This window comes from Aethalodelphis obliquidens, unplaced genomic scaffold, assembly GCF_003676395.1.
Source record: "Aethalodelphis obliquidens isolate GAN/ISIS:26980383/991018 unplaced genomic scaffold, ASM367639v1 scaffold40, whole genome shotgun sequence".
Classification (NCBI taxonomy): Eukaryota; Metazoa; Chordata; class Mammalia; order Artiodactyla; family Delphinidae; genus Aethalodelphis; species Aethalodelphis obliquidens.
The window spans coordinates 7,727,023-7,750,894 of record NW_020837984.1 but is presented as its reverse complement, the minus strand read 5'-3'; the positions used below and the strand labels follow the sequence as shown (position 1 = coordinate 7,750,894).

The window sequence follows — 23,872 nt, the reverse complement described above, 5'->3', positions numbered from 1 at the left end:
CTGGTCCAGGTCAACAGTGAAGTCTCAAGGGCTGGCTCAAGGCTGAAAAGACCCAAAGCACTGGGTCATGGTACATTTGGTTGTTACAAAGACTTTCCAAAGAAAGGGAAATTGGAGCCTAGAAGCTCCCAGCCCCACTTCTGACAAGGGGCCAGCCTTCCTTTTCTAAATTCCCAAACGTGCAGCTTGGGCTAAACTCTTACCACTATTTCTAAAGGGCATTTCTTCCAAACCAACCTGAGAAGGAAGGGTGGGAAAACCACCCAGATTCTCAATTATACATTTCCATCGAGTATAAATGTCAACTTTCATTTGTGACCGAGGCACAGTCCCTCGCATGAGAACTAGACTCTTACAATAAACCAAAGTTCATGGAAAGGAGGATAAAGCAGTGACCTCCATAAAAATATCTGTGGGAAAAAGCTCTCTGAATATTTGACTAAATATTCCCATTACAGACATAAAACCAATTCCGTGTCCTTTTTTGAGCAGGAAGTTACATTGCTCAAAAAGAATTTTGAGTAAGAAAACCTACCCTGAAGCTAGAGAAGATGTTATACAACCCTCACTGTGAAACACAGAATTTTTATTGTAACAGAAATAGAAAATCCCATATGCAGACAAAGAACAACCTTAGCTTTCACTTTGTACTTGGAAGTAGACTCTCCCCAACAGAGACTGAACAGTCTTAAAATTTCTAAAACAATTCAGTTAATTTTGTTTAACAACAACTTCCTTCTTTATTTTGGAATTAAAATATTTAGAAAGGTAGAGACACACACAAAAAAATTTGTGTTAGCTGAAAATGGATTATAAAATAGTACAGATGCCATGCTTAAACTATGTGAAAATCCAGATAAGATACCACACAAAAACAAAACCGGGTTAATCAGGGTGGTAGGATTATAGGTTATTTTCATATTCTTTAGTGCTGCCACACCATCTTCCCCCTTCAGCAGCCTCTACCACTCACATCTAGACTGCCTGGGACGGGGGCTGGGGCACGTCACACACAAATCCTAATGCCAGGTCCCCATTTCTAGAACCCACATCACTAGTCTGGGCCATGGCCCCCCAGTCCCAGACACTCCAGCCCTGTACTGGACCCTGCGGTGTTCAGCACAGGCTCTGTCACAACATCCATCCCTAGATCACTGCACACCTTTCCGTGGGCCCGTGCTCTCTGCCTGAAGCCATCTATCAAGAGGACTCCTCAAAATAATAGTAAAATATGAACACTTAGGCTTTATTTTAATAAATACTTAGGTACCACTGGCTATGTGCCAGGCACCAGTGATGCTATGAGGCAGATACTCAGAGAGGAGATTTAACTTGTCCAAGGTCACACAGCTGGCAGATGGCAGAGCCAGGATTCAAACCTAAGCGGCTCCTCCTAAAACTCCAGCATCTGAGTTTTAAACCATGATACAAGTGAACACTGCAGCACAGGCTTAGGACGTAAGGAACTAAAAGGATGATGGTCTGATTTTCAATGGTTAATCTTCTTAAAAGATTATTTTAAAAACTGTTTTTATTTAAAATTTTAAAATATTTATACATCTGAACCCTCAAAACTACCATCAGTCAAAGTCAGATATGAGAGGTAGGGCAGGGTCATAAGTAACATTTACTGAATGGCTCTTCTGTAGTCATTTCGTTTCCCAATACGCAATCTAAACAATCCCAATGTTTCATTCCTGGACACTAGACTGGGAACCACTAAAGAGGATGGTCCTAAAAGGTTCCCTCCAGTTCTGAAAGTGAAGCGCTGGCCAGAAGACATTTGAATGTGGCCACTGACAGCCACAAAGACCCATTCTCACAAAGCTCTGAGTCAGAGCCTGACTCCTCCACCCCAAGGGACTCCGGCATGCTAGGCAGACAGCCACGAGTAGCTGGTCAGGGACAGAACAGCAACCACACCCGGACCCAGTCCAAAACCTGTGCCCAGGACTGCCTTTGCCGCCCACACCCCCACTACCAAAGTGAAAGATAAAAGAAAGGCAGCACCTTCCTGTAATCAGGAAATGAAATGACCAGCCACCCCATCTAGTCACGCTGAGGCTTGGAGGCGAGAAATCCAAGTTCCTGATTCGGTCACGGGAGTCTGAGCAGGCGGCCTCCGTGTCTAGGGGTGTCCTGCTTCCTGCTCACTCTCCTGCACAAACGGGACCCACAAATCCTCCAGGAGACAAAGAGCCCAAGCCCACTGCCATACCACGGGAGCAGGGGACGTGTACGTCATTCTGCCTGCCCAACCTCCCCCATCCTCCCTCCAGAAGCCTGGTGAGAGTGGCTAAATCCTTACTTCCCAGGCTTTTAACATCTGTTGCCTGGTCCTTGCCAGACTTTTCCAGATTCTGCTCAGATAAAGAGACAGGGAGAGCTTGCAGCTAAGTGGGGCCACCTCCCAGCACTCAGGGCAGACAGTGGGGTGGTGATAAGGGTGTGAGTGCAGCAGCTCAGTGGGACCAGAAGAGCTGGGCCATACCTAGAGCTCGTTCCTTAATGGGAGCAAGAAGCCTGGCCTCGGTTCTTGCCTGGGCTGGTGCCGGGGAACCCCAGGATTTCCCCCACAAGCTCACCTAGAAGCTGGCATGAAGCGAGAACATGCGTCTGACTGCTTTCTGGTCTGTAAGTCCTAGAACAACTATCAGCTAAATTCAAGGAATTTGTTTCATAGTCATTAGCAGTACCCTTCATGTTCAAAATTTAAAGGGAAAAGTACATATGATGAATCTATTTACCTACATTCCCCCACAGGTGACATTATACATCAAAGTGTCTATAGGACGTGTTTTGGTCCCCATTGATTATAGTTCCCCCAAAACCCAATGTGGCTGATTTTCTCAAATGGTATTTATCATTTAAAATAAAATCAATCACTAAGTTCATCCTTTAAATAAACATGCATAGAATTTTCAGAAAAGGAGAAAGGAAAATTTAGTAAACAATGACAGGGAATTAACCCTCCCAGAGGCCATCCTGCCCCTGCCTTTAGTAAAACTGGTAAGAATTTCAGATCTTCAGTGTATAAGATTATGTCATTATAAAACAAGGCTCGTAGATGTTTTGAGGATGGAAATGTTCCAGATCCATAGTTAGTCTGGTACCCGGAGTCAGAGAGCCCAGAATTAAATTCTGGTTATGCTACCTACTACTAGCTGTGTGACCTTATGCAAGTTGCTTGACTTCTCTGAGCCCCAGTTCCCTCATTTGTAAAACGGGGATGATATAACCTACCACACCAGGTGCTGTCTACTGTGCACTGGGCTTTCAATAGTTTTCCTTCACAGGTTCTGATTCCTCCTCCAAACACTAAGCATACTTCTCAAGTTTTATCATTCATTGCCTCTTTTACAAATATTCTCTCTCTAGAAACCCATCTATCCATTGTCTTAAACATTACCTCCAGAAGAAGTATCACAAGTTGACCCAGCTAACTCCAGATAGTAAATGCCGTGTGGAGTTTCTCTTCCTGGGTCCCCCATCTGCAATGGATCAACTTCCCATGTGCACTCCCCAGCAGGACCTTGAATTGCTTCTTCCCCCTGCTTTACACATCCAGCACATCTGTGTTCCCACCTCTGTAACATCACTTGCACCTCCTCCTCACCTGTCCTCTATCCCATTCAGGCTCTGCCACTGGCTACTGCAGGAGCCCAATGCCTTACTTCCCACAGCTCCCAAATATGCCCTGTTCCCCAGCTACTCAGTCTTCAGCCACTGTACATACATTCCCTTCTCATGCTGTTCCCTGGTTTGGTCACCACCACCAACATGGTACCGCTCCCTCATAGCCTACTGTAACTGTGTTGTCTTCTAAAACTCCTCTCTGCTCCATTCTTGGAGCTTAGGGCCTCATGGCCTCTTCCCCTCTTCTGTGAGTTCTCCTGCCCAAGGATAGGCCCCAGCCTAAATACCAGCCTCATTCCTCCAATCTTCTCACTCACATGCCCTTCTGGTCCCTTTATGATGATTTGTGCTTCCTTTCACACCACCTCCTGCCAACATCCTCCATCTCTATACCATATACACTTGAACCTCCACCAGAGCAAACACATTTCTCTTCCAGAAAAATCGCAGCTTCACTCTGCCACCTGAGGAGTGCCCTCTGTCTGCCATGCCTTCCTGAAGAGCTTCTACTCCTAAATTAGGTCAAGTGTCACTCCTGAAGAGCCCACCTCCCAGGAGTTAGGGCATCCTCTGTGATCAAGGTCTTCACCCTGCACCACCATTACCCCAGCACATGGCATCTGAGAGTCATTCAGCATTTGCTGAATAGAAAGGTATTTGGGTCATCTGGTCAAGTTCACTGAATACAGATGTTCAGTAGAAATTAGATTACATATACATGCCCTTTCTCCAAAGAGATGACACAGGAAAAATCACTTATATGTGTGCTAGTCAACGACACATATGTATTTATAGAAATCTGTCTCACCTGGGCGGGTGCCAGCAGGATTTGAAGAGGTAAACTATGGTGAAAAGCCCAGTCCAGCCCCTCATTTCCCACAGGCAGCCCAGGCCCTCCAGTGTGGGAATGCAGGAGCGTGGATTCAGCAGTGCTTCTAGGTGAGGGCTCCATCCCTCCTCTGGCAGCACACCCAAGCCAACTCTCCTTCATCCCATCCCCACAGAGAGGAGCCTCCACATTCCTTCCTGGTGAGGGGAGGACCTCCAGCAAGTGTTACCCCCACCAAGGCCATGATAGCAGAGGGACAGGGTGAACGTGCGTAAAGGGAGGCAGGCCCCGGTACAGACTGGAAGCTTGGAGGCATCTATTTACCTAGGCGGGAAACCACTTTAGAAAAGAAATGCTGCAATGCAGGCAGTCACTTCTTGGGGAGCTTCATGTGCTTTGGAGGCCCTTGTTAAGACCCTGTACATGGCTATGGTTTGGTAAGTGTTTCCCCTCCAAGCTCCAGGACCTATGTACAAACCAGTATAGTCTGGCAGGCTCTCAACAAGCCCTCAGAGAAATCCCTAGAAGATTTCTCTTTGATTCATCCTTCCGTTTGCTTAGTTGGGTTACATGGAATGTATTTCAGTCTGGGTCCAATCAGGAGGCAGAAACCACACAGTAATTCAACCAGGGGAAGTTTAAAAATATAATAATTGAGTAACTATAAAGATGGAATAGAACTCTAATGCCCTGCACCAGACAAAAAGTACCCAAGAAAGGACAAGCGTGGAAGAAAAGTTCAGAGCTTGTTGAAGTAGGTATAGGGGGCAGTTCCTGGGTGCCCAGGCCAGAGATGGTCCAGTCACCAGGCGAGCAGGAACAACCCTCTGGGATGCAGGCACAAAGCCTGGAACACGCAAGAGTCCCCATCAGGAGGGTTTCAGGAAACAAACCTTGCAGACTGCTGGGACGGTGTGCAGAGAGAACGAGGGTGCGGAAGGAGTCATGCACACACAGGGAGTCCAGCTGCCGCTGGAACAGGAACTGGAGAGGCCTCCCTCTGCACGAGCTTAGCACGTCAATGCATGGCTCGGACAGGAACAGCTCAGGGCCACTGCTCAGGACAAAGATCAGGTGGCCAGCTCACTAGACAGCCAGGATCACAGGGCTCCCAGTGTGTATACATGTGGGGGCTGAAGAGAAGCAGCGACCTGGGCTGGGCACAGGCTCCCCCTTCTACCACGGCTGCCAGAGCCAGAGAGAGGGCACAGCAGCCACATGCTAGAGAGCTGTGGCCTGCAGACCCACAGGAAAAACAGCAGGCTCTACAGGAAGCCTGGTTCTAGACTCTGGGAACCAGGAAGGAAAAGCTCTTTCTCCTGCAACATCCTCTTCAGAGCCCTCAACTTAGAGAAGGCAAAGGAAAAATATTTGAAGGCTCTGATCCATTTTCACAGATCAGGCAACAAAGGGTGAATTTGGAGCTGACAAGCAATAGTTAAAAACTGATACAAGTTAGAGATCTCTATATCACCAACCTGAAGTCATATTCCAACCATGAACACCGTTACTCAAGTCTGGAGTTAGGGGAAACGTGTATAAAACATGGGTCCTGTACAGTGAATTGATAGACAAGCAATAAATACGAGACAGTCCATTTGTCAACAGCAGAGGACAAGGCAGGGACCTGAGTGGGGCTTGAAATAGGGTAGATTTCAGATATGTGAGGAGAAGCAAGGCAGGCAAGAGGTGGGGGGCTGGGTGGGTAGAGGGTGTCTGCATGCAGAGACCAACACAACCAGTTTGTGGCAGATGGGTGCTGAGACCACTAGAGAGAATAGATAAGCGCTGTTGAGCCCAAGGGCTCTCCACGGGATGGGAGTGTACCATGCCTACAACTAACGTTAACAAATGCTGCTGCCAGAGGGATTGTAGGAATGTGTTTTCTTTCACAGCCCCTCTATTAAAAACAAACAAACAGAAGACTGACTAAATCACACAAGAATATGAAATAGGGAAAAATGAAGAACTTCCAAATTGGATGTCCATGTTGATTACAAATACAGTTGTATACTGTGTTCAGAGATTTAACTTCTATAAAGCAGATTAGGTTCACAAGCGGAAGACAGCATGATCTGAGGGGTCCATCTTCTATCATCAGATCTCTAATGCACCTCTGACAGAGTACAGGCATTTGGCCTGGCTTACTAATCACTAACCCACGAGTCGGGGACTTCCCTGGTGGTCCAGTGGGTAAGACTCCACACTCCCAATGCAGCGGGCCTGGGTTGATCCCTGGTTGGGGAACTAGATTCCGAATGTCACAACTAAGAGTTTGCATGCAACTAAGAGTTCGTGTGCTGCAACTAAGAGCCCACGGGCCTCAACTAAGACCCAGCACAGCCTAATACTAAAAAAAAAAAAAAAAAACCAAACACAAGTTGTTTCTGATTTTCCCTATAATCGAAAAAGAAAAACTGATGAACAAGCTCATATGTGCATCTTTGTCCATTGTCTTATTATTTCCTTTGGAAAAATTACAAAGAGAACATACATTTTTAAAGTCATTTAGAATATAATCAAATTATTCCCCGTCCCACCCATCCCCCACCAAAAACCATCCCCCACCAAAAACAAAAGCCAGATTGATTTATCCTTTCACTGTACACACCCAAGAGCACAGCACTCTCCATGTTGACTGTGGACACTGTCCTTCTTTTTAATCTTCACAAAAAAAGGACTTCTGCTTGTTTTAACTGACCCATCGTCATTCATGTGCTTCCTTCCTGACTTCCCACTCCTCATGCCCTTTGCCCATTTTCCACACCGGGATATTCTCACCTCATTTAATCTTTTTTTTTTTTTTTTTTAATTTATTTCTGGCCGCATTGGGTCTTCGTTGCTGTGCACGGGCTTTCTCTAGTTGTGGTGAGGGGGGGCTACTCTTTGTTGCAGTGCACGGGCTTCTCAATGCAGTGGTTTCTGTTGCAAGGCACAGGCTCTAGGCACGCAGGCTTCAGTAGTTGTGGCACACAGGCTCAGTAGCTCCGCAGCATGTGGGATCTTCCCAAACCAGGGCTCGAACCCGTGTCCCCTGCATTGGCAGGCGGATTCTTAACCACTGCGCCACCAGGGAAGTCCTCATTTAATCTTTACAAACTCAAATATGTGAAGCAGTTACTCTGAGGTCACAAAGCTAATCTGGGTGGAGCCAGAACTTGGACCCTGGACCCTGCCCCCAAGTCTAAACTCTTTCTACCACACAACCTCGTTGCTCAAAGAAGATTTCAAGAATCCTCAAATAAAGTTGCACTTTAAAAAAAAATTACTTAGGAAGTGAAATCATTGCATCTGTGGATACCCAGAAGATGTAGGCCGTTTCAAAGAAAGCCAGGCAGTTGCGTTTTGTTTTTAAGCAACATGAGAAAGGAATAATGTAGACAGAATCTCCAGAAGGGAACCAGTCGGTAGTCTTAAGGTGCCCAGAGGTCCTGGTCTGGTAAGGCGGTCCCCGTCCCTGCTTTGGGCGGAGTCCCTGCAGGTCTGTGGTAGGTGTTAATCCACACTGAGGAATGAGAGATCGGCAGCAGTTTCAACCAGCCCAATCTAACAAACCTGTTGGGCAAACCCTTTTGGCAAGAGCTTTTACACAGAAAAAGCCCCACCTCTCCTCTCCCCCTCCCTTCCCGGGGGCACCACAGCCTGAGGCTGAAGGGATCCCAGGACGATCCTCCCACCTGCTAGAGGTTAGATCCGAGTGGGCCTGCAGCCCAGCTCTCCAGGCTCTGAGAGGAAGGGACACTGGCCGTGTCAGAAAAGGTGATGGAAGAGCAAGTGTTGGCCACAAACTGTACCCTCTCACCCTTTTACTTGTTTTCTCCAGAACATGCACATGCATTCCACACACAGACCATATCCCGAGTTCATTACCAAAAAGAAGCTACAAGAATTTCTTTTCCAGGGCCTTATAGCTCAGCTACTCCAACCACCTCCTGTACGGAAGAAGAAACCAAGACGCAGAGAGGCACAGAGGCTTGCCCAGGGTCAGCATAGGTAGGAGTCACACAGTGAGAATCATCATCACGGACAAAGTCGCATTCTCATAGCTTCTTGTGAGCCATCAACATAAAATACAAGGTCAGCAAGGCGGACTGCAGCAGCACCACCGTGAACCCGCCCCGCCCCCAGACAGTGGTTTTATTACTTCCTTTTTGCTGTCTTTAACACTTCACACACATTTATCTGACTTGCCACACCTCTTCGGTAACAAGTCTTACACAACCCACAGGGCACGTGGCCATCAAGACCAGGGGCTGGGCCATTTCATTTCAGTCTCTCTAGCGTCTGCCACTCTGACAACATATTGACAGTCAATACATTTGAGGACAAGAAGGACATAAATGGGGAGGGGCAGTAAAGGAACGAGGATTAAATAAAGGAAAAATTTCTATTCCTTGACCTTCTTCATCTTTTGCTCCACACAAATCATTGTTGAATAATTACACACACAGGCCCTGCATTTCCAGGCCCCCCAGAGACCCTCCCTGGCCCCTGGCTGTCTATGTGTCAGGCCAGGACACTCCTCTTCACAACTGTCATAAGCCTTTTCCAATTCCTGTCCTTTCCCCTCCATGCCTCACCCTCAACCATCAGGACAGCATCACTGGGTGTCATCTCAATGCAGGACATCACCTAAAAAAATCCCAGGAAACAGTCTCATATGATTAAACAAATCTGTAAACAAACTAAGGCCCAAGGGATGGGAGGAGTGGAGGAAGAAGGCAATTAAAAATTAATAAAACTGCTCAAGCATAAATTACAGTACTGGACTAGAAACTAAGTTATCATTATATAATATAAACTATATTACATAAACTAAGTTATCAAACTGACCTTGTATAAGTGCTTCTGGAAACAAGCAGGCCATCAGCCATGGCTTGGCAATCTTGGTGGACAGAGATGGGGCGGGGAGGAGGTAACTTGGGGCTTGCTATGTGGGCTACTTCTGCCTACAGTCACACATAGAGAAAAGCTGGTGAAACCAATTAAGAAAGAATATTTTCACATAGGTACTGGAAAAGAGATTATTGTCATTTTACACAGTAAATGCATGAAATACTCAATTAAAGACTAATTTAACGGGACTTCCCTGGTGGCACAGTGGTTAAGAATCCACCTGCCAATGCAGGGGACACGGGTTCAAGCCCTGATCTGGGAAGATCCCACGTGCCGTGGAGAAACGAAGCCCGTGCACCACAACTACTGAACCTGCGCTCTAGAGCCCGCGAGCCACAACTACCGAGCCCGTGTGCTGCAACCACTGAAGCCCACACGGCGCAACAAGAGAAGCCACTGCAATGAGAAGCCCGCGCACGGCAACAAAGACTAGCCTCCACTCACCGCAACTAGAGAAAATCCGTGAGCAGCAATGAAGACCCAATGCAGCCAAAAATAAATAAATAAATCTATTTAAGAAAAAGACTAATTTAACAAAATCAAAAGTTGACTCTCCTCAAAGTTTTAGGATTGACTTTCAGAATCACATCACTCCTCACCACTTAATTCCATGGGCTATAATAAATGACCATAAAGAGAAGTAAAATTTTTTAGATTTTAAAACAATCACTTTAATGTTAAGCACTTGGGCAGCCAAATTCAATCTGCCATTTTCCCCGACAGAGATTCACCTATGTCACTTCCGAAAGGTACTCTACAAACTCTTTCAAATCACCAATGCCCTTCCCAATTCTATTAAATTTGGTAATCCTTGTCCCCATGAAATGTAGGGTTTGAGAGCACCTCCATCAACTCTTGCAAAATAAAAGTTTACGTTTGTTTACATTTATTTCCAAAATAAAAATATATCTCCCCAAATAAACATTGTTTGAACATGCTACAAGCTGGGATTGCATTAATACCCGTGACATTCACTGTGTTTTTCTTAAATAATTTAATAAATTGCCTTGGGAAGTCTCAATTTCTTGGCTATTTGGATGAAGGTTTCCAGTGACAAATTTCCTTAAAGAGCATTTGCCCTTGGGTACAACAAAGGGGACAACAAAGGGGACACAAGGGGACACCAAGGAGCATAAAGTGCCATGCCTCGGGCTCCAGGACTCCCTGCTTAGCCATTTGGAGTCTCTTAGAGAAGCAGCTCTGAGATAACTGCCTGACTCACTCTTTCAAAAACATGCATGAAAATCACAGAGTTGTACAGAATTGGCATGTGCAGAAATGTAAATAATGCTGTATTAAAATAAAAGGAATCAACAGGTGTGACATCTTGAGAGAGGAGGGAAAAAGAAATGAAATGAAGAAATGGGGTGGAGGTACCAAGGACACTCCTAACAACAAGAAAAATTAACAACTGCACACCAGCCTCTACCCACTCACCAGCGGCTTTTGTAATAGGGAAGAAGAAACATGACTCCATATTGAATCTGTTTCTTTTACTTTAAACTTTGCGTTCTATTGCTTTTGCTACAAGTTAAGAACGTTGCCTATAAGCCTCCAATATACAGGACAGTCCATTCTCAAGGCTCTGACCTTTAAAGGTACAACACTTTCCCATTCATATAAAAAGCTGCAGAACAGAGAATAACGTTTGTCTTGTTGGAGGTTTACAGGAGCATCATGACCTTTAGACACCTACATGGACAGCTGCAAGAACAAAGGATTCTGACACCAAGAAGTCTGCAACAACCAGCCACATCCCCTCCCCTTCTAGCATAAAAGCAGCCTGAATCCTAACCCAGGTAAGATGGTTCTTTTGGACTCCAGTCCACCATCTTCTCAGTCTGCTGGCTTTCCGAATATAGCCCCTACTCCTTGCCAACAATTCGTCTCTCGATTTACTGGCCTGTAATGCAGTGAGCTGTCCAAGCTTGAACTCGGTAACATTTTCCATGTGCCAGGAATTGTGCCAAAGGTCCAAGGGCATACACAGTGGTTACTGAGGTATCCTCATTTTACAGATAAGTGAACTGCTTCCAGAAACTTGTCTGAGGTTCCCAAGATGGAGAGTGGAGGGAGGGGGCAGGAACTGGGAACCCAAATGGGCAGCTCCCGGCCTGCAAGTCCATCTCAGCTGCTGCCAAACTTGAAGACAGGCAGAGGGCTGCATGGATGGCACAGCTGGGATGGAGGAGCACTTGGCACCCTGTCCTCATTAAGTGCTCTCACAAAGACCCCATCCTAGATCCAAGTATGCCACCCTCAAAACCCCCTCCTGGGACCCAACAGCCCTTAAGAACAACTGCTGTCCTCACTCACACCATCGCTCATGCTGGCTCTCCCAGCCTGAGACATCCATTCTCTTGCTTCTCAATCCTGCCCCCACGCTTTAAGGTACAGGTTCAAATCCCACTGCCTTCTCCATAAGGACACCCTTGGTTCCCCTAGTGCACTGTATCTAATCCTCTCCTCCTAGCAGCTGGGACTCCCCAAACTGAAGCCCCTCAAAAGGACTGCCAAGAGCTAGTTACCCAGAACCTCCCTACCCCCAGCAATGCTTCCCAGCCTGAACAGTTCCAGGTGAGCTAAGATCCACTCTCCTCACCCTGGAGGGAGGCAGGACCAAGAGGCTCCCCAGCCCACAGGCTGTAACTGTGAGGTGAAAGCACCCCAACTGCTGAGCGCCAGGCTCTGCTCTTCACACACAGAGTATCCAATGAAAATACGTGCCCCTGGGAGACCACCTCTTCTTCAGAGTCAGAGGCCATCCTCCTCCCAGAAGACAACCTCTCTAGTGACAAGTGACCCTGGGGTGGCAACTTCAGGACAGGGTACCAAACAAGCAGAGTGGCTCCCCTCTCTCCCAGCCTCCATCTCCCAGATTCCTTTCCTGCCCCTTCTCCCTTTCTCAAATGTTGTTAAATTTCACCAAGTTACCGATGGGTGCTTGAGGACTATTCTTAGATTTTTTTTAATATCAAAATTAATCACATGGATTTAAAATATACATCCTCAAAACAGTGACCTTTTGGCTTTTTGTCCAAATGTTCTATTAAAGGGGAAGCTGTTCAACCAAGACTTATGTCTACATATTTAAAGAAGGGATGAAATAGTAACATCGCTTTCTCCGGCCACCTGCCAAGAAAAATTTATGTTGTCAAAATAAAAGAGAACATGTTGTTTGCTCAATATATGAGCACACTGCTGAGTAGCTTAGAAATTGGGCCTCTTTTACCAAGCAGTTTAAATCACCTAATTTTATTTACTTTTAAAATTTTTTATCGGAGTATAGTTGATTTACAATGTTGTGTTACGTTTCAGGTGTACAGCAAAGAGAATCAATTATACGTATACATATATCCGCTCTTTTTTTAGATTCTTTTCCCATATAGGCCATTACAGAGTACTGAGTAGAGTTCCCTGTGCTATATGGTAGGTCCTTATTTGTTATCTGTTTTATATATAGTAGTGTGCATATGTCAATCCCAATCTCCCAATTTATCCCTCCTCCCCCTTACCCCCTGGTAACCCTAAATTTGTTTTCTTAAATCACCTAATTTTAAGTGTCTCTGTGAATGTCACCTTCATATATCATAGATTATCACCTCCTTGGAAATATCGGGGACCACAGCAATCTGTGTCTCTGTCATTTGCAGGCTGTGCCCACTCCTTCCTCCCTCGGGGGGTCCAATCACTCCCAGAACTTCTGTCACCTCTACACTGATGACTCCCACACCCACACCTGGAGGTCCAGCATGAGCTTGCCCTCCCACTCTGGGTGGTGCTCACATAGCATCTTAGTCACGTGTGGGGCAGGGACAAAAAAAAAAAAAAAAAAAAGAGAGGCCATCATGCTGAAACCAGAGATGGCTGCCTGAGGCTTCATTATATCACTCTCTGTTATCTGCACTTGTTTAAAAATTTCCATTATAAAGAGGCTTTTTTTTCTAACGAGGATCCATCAGAACCTTGAGGAAAAAAAATTCAAAAGAGAGAAACAGTCAGTTAAAAATAGGAGTATTCATGAGAGATATTTTAAGTTCATCTGAAGGAAATAATTCCTTTTGTGGTGAAGGGAGAAGAAAAATAAAAGGGTTGCATCTCATTTACTTAAAGAATAAAAGCTACATAAGTTCCTTATAAACAAGCATTAAATTTAGCCATAAAATAATAAATGTAAAATACATGTCATGAGTCCCAAAGGTTAAATGTTTATAGAGGATGGTATTTGTAACAAACCTACTTTGACCCTTTCACTGTTAAGACAAATAGATTTGATTCTGAAAACATCACCAGGCTTTTCACTGAACAATCTATACCCAGACTTGAAGTTGGTTTTTGTTTTTTTTAAACAACTGTGTTACTCCCTGATCAGGACTCAAAAAAACAAGAAACACTTCAAGAAGCACTTGGATGTTAAGTGCTTTTCAAAGAAAATAAACAACAACAGAATTCTAAAGCACAAATGATAAGCCTTAGCAAGTTAATGGTCCATGGACCATAAATATGGTCCATATTCATGACTGCAGTGGATTCAAACAATCAACATACGAGCCTGGCTGTGCAGGTTTTTTCCTATTATGCAGGGGGTGGGGATGAGGAGGGAACAAGCTAAGTGGGTTGCCATGGTTACAAAGATATTTAATGTCAGCTCAGGGACCAAAATCTACTTTAAGTTCTCCACATGGACCAGGCTCCCTTTTCAGTAAGTCAATCCCCAGCCCCCACAAGATTACTGTCCCCTGGGACAGTCCTTGCTGCTGCTCCCCTGGGGTCCTGTATCAATGTCATCGTCCACCTCAAAGCTCTCCCTCTCCAGTAGCTCCAGGCACAGGCTGCTCTTTCCCTATCCGACAACTTCCTGAAAAGGTTCCATGTCTTGTTACGGCCCTTTGTTGTGCCTTGACCTTCCCAATCCCCTTCACCCCTCTAGAATCTTCACAGTCCGCTGCCTCTGCTGACTTCCCAGAGCACCTAACACTGCTGGCCACCATCCCTACCCCCACCCCAAGTTCAAGACCATCCATCCCCTAACCCCAATTCTCTACTGGTTCTCTTGCATCTTGGCAGCCTTTGCTCCTGGCCCCATCCCCCAAAATGGGCACTCTCCACAGTTCTGGGTTCAAGCCTATGGTGGGTCTTCCTTCACCCTACACTCCTGTCCTCTGGACCCTCCTTCCACACCACTACAGCCTTCGAGTCCCAAGGTTATGAAATGTCCCAACGTACCCCTATCTGTAGCTCATTTACTTCACACCTCCCTGGATTGGTTTCCAAATCTCATCCCATCCACTATCTTTTTCTCTCTCACTCCCTTTCAAATAAATAACACACACAGGCACACATACACTTTATTTTTTTATGTACCACATCCTCTTTATTTTTTTTAACATCTTTATTGGAGTATAATTGCTTTACAATGGTGTGTTAGTTTCTGCTGTATAACAAAGTGAATCAGCTATACATATACATATATCCCCAATCTCCTCCCTCTTGCATCTCCCTCCCTCCCACCCTCCCTATCCCACGCCTCTAGGTGGTCACAAAGCACCCAGCTAATCTCCCTCTGCTATGCGGCTGCTTCCCACTACCTATCTATTTTACGTTTGGTAGTGTATATATATCCATGCCACTCTCTTTGTCCCAGCTTACCCTTCCCACTCCCTGTGTCCTCAAGTCCATTCTCTACGTCTGCATTTTTATTCCTGTACTGCCCCTAGGTTCTTCGGAACCATTTTTTTTTTTTTAAGATTCCATTTTAATCCTGTACCGTCCTTGACCTGGTTTGGGCCCTCAGTTTTCCCCCAGCAAGACTGATGAAGTGACCTAATTCAACAAATATCAAGTACGTACTTAAACCAAGCAATGTTTCAAACAGACCACAAATAAAGAAGTTATATGGTCAATTATCATAAGGTTGATAAGGGCTTAGACGAAATATAAAGCACAGTACAGGGGATAAGGATGGGGACAGTCAGAGAAAGCCTCTCTTCTCAGAAGGAAGGTGGAGGGAAAGGGGCAAGACAATTCCAGGAAGAGGGAACAGCCAGTGTAAAGGCCAAAGGCTGGATAAGGTCAAAGGCCATGTGGCTGCAGAGACTTGAGCTAGGGGCGAGGCAGGAGAGCCAGTGAACTGAGCCAAGGGCCTGACAGGTGACAGAGAACTTTGGCTTTACCATGAGGGAGACTAGGGGCCAGTGGAGGATTCTAAGTAGAAAAGTATGTAAAGCAATTTCAGTTTTTAAATATCCCCCCAGCTTCCTTCTGAGAATAGACTGCTGTGGGGCAAATAGGAAGCAGAGAGCCCCGTTAGGAGGCCGTAAAATGACCTGGAGCCATGATTACACCTACCTCACGTCCACCTCTCTGGCTCAAGTCATCCTCCTCAACACAAGCCTGACCATGATATGTCACCACATCCTCTCCACAAGAACTTTCCATGGCTCCCCATCACCTCCGTAACTATCAAGTGTCACTTCTTCACATGGTCATCAAGGCTGCTCTGTGCCCTATTACCCCTCCCTAAGCAGCATGCCCTCCAAACCCACAGGATCACCTGCTGTTCCCCTGACACATCGCTACAAGCCTGCAATCCGCAATTGCCTCTGCCCTCCTTTCTCTACCCCTAAGTTATTTATTCATCCATCAGGGCTAAGCCCAAACACAACTTCCTCAGGAGCCTTTCCTAGCTGACCCCAACACTGCACTCTTCTTGGACCTCTACCAGACCGCTGTTTCATCAGTTCCTGGTTAGAGTTCCCACCAGATTGCTAACTCCTTGACAGCAAGAACTGTGCCTGACTCATCTAGGCATACACAAGGGGCCAAGCACAGCGCAAGGCCTCCACTAAGCGCTCAATCAACGCATGCTGGCTAAATGAACAAATTGGCCGTTTTGTTACATATCTTTTTGAGGTCTTGGCGGGTGGAGGGGTGGGCGGGGTTGTCCAAGGACAGGTTTTCCTGCTTGGCTACTGTAATCTGGAGGACAGGGGTCCCTCTGATGGAGCCCCTGGGGACTCCATGGTACAGTCACAAGTAGGGATGTGGGGATGGATCTGAACCCAGACCTTCAAAGTCTTCTGTCCTCTCAGCCAGGTATCTCTAGGAAGGCCCGTACAATTTGCTTTACATTTGCCCAAAGCGTTGGCAACATGTTTTTCCTAGTCTCATTCTAGAAGTATACAGATGTGCACAAAAGCACCTAGAAGGATCTCAACCCAGTTAACAGTAATTACAGTATTAAGAGATGGAATTAACTTTATTTTCTTTTACTTTATCTTGATTTTTCCCTAAATAAACATAAGAAAAAAATCTCTTAGAAAGAATGCCATAGTAACATCAAGTTACATATAAAAAATGGTTCCAAAGGGCTTCCCTGGTGGTGCAGTGGTTGAGAGTCCTCCTGCCAATGCAGGGGACACGGGTTCGTGCCCCGGTCCAGGAAGACCCCACATGCCGCGGAGCGGCTGGGCCTGTGAGCCATGGCCGCTGAGCCTGCGCGTCCGGAGCCTGTGCTCCACAACGGGAGAGGCCACAACAGTGAGAGGTCCACATACCGTAAAAAAAAAAAAAAAAATGCTTCCAAAAATAAAAAGTATTAAAAAAAATGAAAACAAAAACCACATACACTGGAGACATGAGACCACTGAATATACAATACCAGTTACAGAGGAAGGCTGTAAAAACTGAAAACATTTTAAATGGGTTGTATGAAGCATGCAATTAACAACTGACCCTGTGTTTTCACTTCTGAAATAATTATTTTACAAAACATAAAGTAGTAAAACATTGTTCTGGGCATCCTGGGCACTTACTGATGCCGCTTATCTAAATTAAACTCTTCCATGGGTTTCATAAACACGTGTAAACTAGCTGTCATCACTGCACCTTAGCTCACATCACACAGGTGACCAATCAGCTCTAAATGGAACATTTCAATGACTGTCATTTTATGACTTACAGAGGAAATGTCAATTAAAAATAATAGGGGATCGGGCTTCCCTGGTGGCACAGTGGTTGAGAGTCCGCCTGCCGATGTAGGGGACACAGGATCGTGCCCTGGTCCGGGAAGATTCCACATGCCGCGGAGCGGCTGAGCCCGTGAGCCATGGCTGCTGAGCCTTCGCATCTGGAGCCTGTGCTCCACAACGGAAGAGGCCACAACAGTAAGAGGCCCGTGTACCGAAAAAAAAAACAAAAACAGGGGATCAACTATCAACAAATAATATGTCTTATTTAAGCTGATGCTACATCAACAAAGCGTTGACTCAACAAAGATTTGGCTTCTAACTTTCAATAAAAGACCTACACAACTTTTATAGTGAAATAGCATATAAAAACACAGAAGATACATTTGCTTTAGTTACCATCTTTTTAAAGAAATAAAAGGGGGACAAAGGCACTGTGTGTATGTCAGGCACAGTGCTAGGTATTTTAGGTGCATGATCAAATTAATTTTCTTAGCAAATCTGAGCTAGATTATCTCCCCTATTTCACTAATGAGGAAACGGGCTTAGAGTAATTTATCACACAGTAGCCACCGTCACACAGTAAGTGGCCAAAATGGAACTCAAATCCAGGTCTGTTTCACAAAAGATTACACATTCTATGATTCTGGAAATGCCACTTACATGAAGTTCAAGAACAGGCAAAACCAATCTATGAGGATATGCATGCAGCACATCTAAGATGATATACCAAGTCAGAATAATGGTTCCCTTCAGGGGCTGGAGACTGACTGGAAAGGGGCACAGGGACCTTCTGAGGTACTGAAAACGTTTCCTTCTTGATCTGGTGCTGGACACATATTCATGAGCTGCACGCTTAATATTAGTGCACTTTACACACTTTACTGTATGCTATGCCTCAAGTTTTAAAAAAAAATCCTCATTTGATTGACTCCAAGTTCATGTTCTTTAACCACTAAACCATCATACCACTATTTGACAGAACCTGACCACACTCTAGAATTGATTCTCTTAGATAATCAGTTTTTTTAAAACATTCTGATTAAGTGAAGTACACCCTAATCACATCAGAGTGAAGGCATCTGAACAATAAGCTTATTTTTAAATGCCACAGAATGAAAAGTAGAAAGTATCAATTTCCTTGCTACTGGGAATTTCCTGTCTGTAGCCACATCAGAATAAAAATAATTTTAAACCTTGCTCTAAAGGAATGTTCATAGATGTACAGAAAATAATTTGTAACAAAATTCTTAATGGGCTTCCCTGGTGGCGCAGTGGTTGAGAGTCCGCCTGCCGATGCAGGGGACACGGGTTCGTGCCCTGGTCCGGGAAGATCCCACATGCCGCGGAGCGGCTGGGCCCGTGAGCCATGGCCGCTGAGCCTGCATGTCCAGAGCCTGTGCTCCACAACGGGAGAGACCACAACAGTGAGAGGCCCGCGTACCCGGAAAAAAAAAAAATTCTTAAGAGTTATCTATGGAAGTACCTAAATAAAACTACACAAAATATTTCAAGACATACATTATAATTTTATCAACAATGTTGACCCTCAAAGGAAGTTTGAATTTTGTTACAAAAACTAAGAAAAGGCAAGACAAAACTGGTGGGCAAAGTGCATAAATCTCACAGTAGAGGCAACACAGTGAGTGTAAAAATCTCAAAGCAGAGTTATAACAAACCGAAAACTCAAATAACTTTTCCCAGCAGTAAGGTGATTGTGCCACATATGCCCTAATAACAAATTCTCCATCGAGTAGAAAGTTCTTCCCATCAAAGCTTTGTTCAGACTAGCAAAGCCTCATCATCAGCTGGTGATGATGAAATCATTACATCAATTCGCTCAAAGCCTCACCCCACACATACATATACCTCTTAGTCAAGCGGTAATTGCCTCTCCTGAGAGAGGAATTTATTCATCCACAATTTGGAGACATATTTGGCAAGCACCTAGTTACAGTTTTACCACCTTTGGAGAAGTGGGGAGGGACAGCTGGATCCACACCTGTTGGGTGTATGGTCTTTACTGGGTGCTTTTGAGTATGCAAGCCAAGAAATCCAACCTTCAAACTCAGAGCCCAGTTTAATTCATGTTTTAACATTCTGTACACACCAAAAGTGCCAGGCAGGGCTTCCCTGGTGGCGCAGTGGTTGAGAGTCTGCCTGCTAATGCAGGGGACACGGGTTCGAGCCCTGGTCTGGGAGGATCCCACATGCCGCGGAGCAACTAGGCCCGTGAGCCACAACTACTGAGCCTGCGCGTCTGGAGCCTGTGCTCCGCAACGAGAGGCGATAGTGAAAGGCCTGCACACCGCGATGAAGAGTGGCCCCCGCTTGCCACAACTGGAGATAGCCCTCGCACAGAAACGAACACCCAACACAGCAAAAATAAATAAATTAATTAATAAACTCCTACTCCCAACAACAACAAAAAAGTGCCAGGCAATTGACTGAAATGATTTTAGTTTCTCCTGAGCATTTGCATATAAGACCAAAAGGCCTTTATGAGAATTTTTCAGTATCGATAACTTATGCACCACTATGGGGCATGCGCAAGATTACATAACCAAATATTATCCCAGATGCAAGAATTTCAATGTTTATAAAAGTAACCATTTATATTTATTAATTTTTAAAGTCCTTAACAAACTGCTCAATAAAACTGTCAAAAAAAAAAAAAAAACCTGAGTCAAATATTGTAGCTATTAAGCAAGCTAGAATGAATGAAAAGCACTGACCCGGTATGTTAAGAACAGAGTGTGTTTTAAGTACATTCACAGTCCTGGTTCAGCATTCCTAAATTATGGTTGGAGGGGAAAACAAAACAAAACAAAAACAAAAAAAAACAGCATTGTCAGAAAACATTAAAAGGGGAGCAGAATATGCCACCCCAAGATATGTCACTTTGACACAATGATTATTTTGAATTAAAGTTACTTGAGAAAACAGCCAGTGTAAGGACATTCTGATTCCCCTTTGTCCCCCTGAAAACAGGAGATAAATCTTCCGTAGGAAGGTACCCTCCCCTGCACCAGGAGGGTAGAAGGCATTCTTATCACCAGAGATAGGGAATTCAGGGCTGAGAAGCCTGCACAAACCTTGTTACTTCTTCACTCATCAGTCACCCTAAACCCAAACCCCTTTGTTTTGTCAATTCTTCACAAATGTATTTGTTTCCTTGTCTCTTTAAAAGGTACGAAAGCTGCCTGCTTTGGTCACTTCTTTGAGTCACATATTTTTATCCTTGTACATATGAAATTTGTTTTTCTCCAATTAATCTGTCTTATGTCAACTTAATTATTAGATCAGCCAAAGAACTTGGAGGGGAAAAAGAGAAAAGTTTTCCTCTCCTACAGTTTCAAAGTTTGAGAAACAAAGGATTCACTTATCCCTGCATCAGCTGAAAAAGCCCCACACATTTGTATCCAGAACATCTTAGCTTTATACCAACAATGCACTGGGTAAAGCAAAACGATTTTAACTTTTTTGGGTTCTCATTCATTTCCTAATGTAACTTTTTTTTTTTTTTAAGCCATGCATCTGGGCAAACTGTACAGTGAAAAATCCACCACGAATTATCAGTTCCACTTTCCTATTTTTAGCAAACCTTTAGTATCTTAGAATTAGAGAAATCTAAATTGTGGGTTTTTTTTAAAACAAGGAAATTTTCAAAATTATAAGCCACCTATATATACTCAACTCTCCATCCAGGAAACCCAGGAAAAAAAACCAATTCATAATTTTTACAAGCATATTATGTTTATTTTCCTCAAAAGATTACCTCATTCCCTGGATTTTAAAAACTATCTGCCATCTGCCAAATTTGGCTGATTTCAGTCTCCAACAAATCTAAATGGTTACTGTTGTTGGTAAGGGGAAGTTGGTGCCTGGAGGAACTTCTATATTGATTACACAATGACCATCACTTATTAAGCACTTCTTAAACCCCACCCCCCATGATGCACAGCTAGGAGTTTGGCAAACATTATCCTATTTGTCCTCAAAAACAATCCTGTAGACCAGACACTACCATCCCAAAACCAGACATGGAAAATGAGGCAGGGATGATAAACAACTTGTCCAAGGTCACGGAACAGTATGTGGCGGAATCAAGACCAGTGAACAGTGAAGGTGGGAACTCAGAACTCTTACGGAGAATTAGGCCTGCATCATACACATGCCATCTGCACAAAAACTAAATGAAGAGCAGTGAGCCCCTATTGCAGGAAGATTCCCAAGGGAAAAAGCAGTATCCCAAACTGAAAAAGTACTTCCTAATGGCAGATCTAAAGATAAAGACATTTGTAAAGGCTTGGCAGTAGGAAAAGGTTTACTCAAGTATAGGGCTCCCTAACTTCCCTGGTCTTAAAATCCAATCTGGTTTAAGAGCACAGGGACTCTGTGTAACATTCTCCCAAATTCCACCAGTCTTAATAACCTCTATTTAAAAGAAACAGAAAGGACTTCCCTGGTGGCGCAGTGGTTGGGAATCCACCTGCCAGTGAGGGGAACCTGGGTTCGAACCCTGGTCCGGAAGGATCCCACATGCCGCGGAGCAACTAAGCCCCTGCGCCACAACTACTGAGCCTGCGCTCTAGAGCCCGCAAGCCACAGCTACGGAGCGCACGTGCCACAACTACTGAGCCTGCGAGCCTAGAGCTCGTGCTCCGAAAGGAGAGAAGTCACCTCAATGTGAAGCCGGCGCACCCCAACAAAAACCCAACGCAGCCAAAAGTATAAATAAAAATTTTAAATAAAGAAACAGAAGAGGGAACTAGGGCAGTGGGAAGAAGGGACCGCCCAGCCCTATCCTCCTTCTGGGGCAGCTGTCAGATAACACCTGGGGGAGACCACGCAATGGCTTGGGTTGAGAGCCCTAGGATTGGGCTGGGTCCCCGCCTTCCTAGTCCCATTCTTGGCCCTGTCAGCCACCTCTTTAACCAACCCATTACCTCCCCGGAGCAAAATTACACTGGAAGGATCTGTTTTAACAAGTAGAAGCCCATATTCACCAACTGGCTTTGCAATCTGAAATCTACAGCAAGGCTCCAACAGGGGAGCGGCAAGAGAATATGGTATAATTGTTCCAAACTACCGTTCTACGAAGTTGGGGAAGTTCAGGAGGCCATGGGGGGCAGGAGAGAAAAGACAAACATGCCACCCCTACGTTTTAAGAAGGAGAGGGAGCCTCCTCAACAAACCAGGTTTAAAACGTATATATTATTTTCAGAGATGAGCTTTCACGCTCTGACACTTGTGGGGAGTATCTCGGCTGCTCCTCCCCACTTGATGGGGAGCCAGTAGGTTCTGCGGCTCCCCAGCCCTGAGTGGAAAGCACTGTGGCCTAGAAATTAAGGTGACTTAGTTTTATTGCCTCCAGAAGGGTCCGCCTGCCGTCCCGGGGCAGCCGTCAGGACCCGCGCCCGCAGCCCTAGAGGAGTCCGCCCCGAGCAGCCCCCCACGTCCACCCTCCACTCCAGGTGTTTCGCAGAGGCCGGCTAGGCACGCTCCCGCAGCACCCACCCTTCCCCCTCCCCAGGTTTCGGTCAAGTAGCCGGGTTAATCATTCAACGCGGGCGGTGTGGAATATTTTTGTAGAGGTCAAAGCAAAAGGTTCTTTCTAAGTTTCACAGAAACCAGCCTTTAGGGACCCTGAGGTGGCATTGGCAGGCGGATGGGGCTGGGGAGCGACTGCTGGCGGCCCTGTAGCTCACAGAACACCTGATCTCCCCATGCGGCACGGCAGGCAGCGCAGTGCGAGGGTGGGGTGCGGGGTGTAACGCGAAATCCAGCAGGGCCCCCTCCCCAAAACGTCTGTGCAACCCAGATGAGGACGCCAGGCCTCAGACGCCCCTTCCCAACGCCTGCATCACCCCGACGCGCGCTCCCCCGGAAGTTGGGGTGCAGCGGGGAGGCGGAGATGTTCCCAGTTCCCGGGTCCCGGGGGGGGGGGGGGAATGTGGAGTGGGGCAGGAAGCTCAAAAGACAGGCTGCCGCGGGTTGCGTTATCCTCTTCCTCTAGGGTAAGGAAGGTGGCGGGGGGGCCGAGGGGAAGGACCGGGACGCCTAAACGCCGCAAGAGCCACCTAGAGACTGTTTCCTGCTCTGGGGCGCCAGTACGAAGCCGGAACCGGCGAGGAACGGGGCTGTGGAGGGAAAGAGGATGGGCCAGTGGAGGGGGAGCCGGGGACCAGAGAGGTAAGAGGGCGCAGAGCCTGCCTGGGGAGGAGGGAGGCGGCGGGAGTGCACACCCGCCCGGCCCTACCTTGTCCGGGAGCAGCTCCTGCTCAGCGGGGCGGGGGCGGGAGATAGCGGCTGCATCCACGTCCCGGCCGCTCCGCGCGGCTCAGCCCGGCGACCGCCGCCGCTCTCGCTCCATGCGTTGCGCCCGCGATGGGCGGCCGGGTGGTGTCCGCGGCAGGACGGCTCCGCCTCGGCTTGGCCCCGGCTCGGCTCAGCTCCGGCACTTGTTGCCGCCTCAGCCGCTGCGCCTCACTCCCGGCTCCGGCTCCGGCTCCCGGCGCCGCCGTCGCCGCCTCAGGGCTCC

General features: G+C 46.2%; 1 protein-coding gene across 3 annotated transcripts in view; it reads right to left on the bottom strand.

Annotated features, from left to right (window-relative positions):
• The window catches only part of B3GNT2 (UDP-GlcNAc:betaGal beta-1,3-N-acetylglucosaminyltransferase 2), a 172,037-nt gene extending 148,183 nt beyond the window's left edge, over positions 1–23,854 (bottom strand). Inside the window, exon 1 of one of the 3 annotated variants that reach the window (XM_027131802.1) lies at positions 23,591–23,854. The gene's annotated coding sequence lies outside the window, so the exon portion shown is untranslated. Of the gene's footprint in view, positions 1–8,335; positions 8,358–9,298; positions 9,419–23,590 lie in introns of those variants that run through there. The other 2 variants (XM_027131803.1, XM_027131804.1) reach the window with 2 other exon arrangements.
• Between the last annotated feature and the right edge of the window lie 18 nt (positions 23,855–23,872).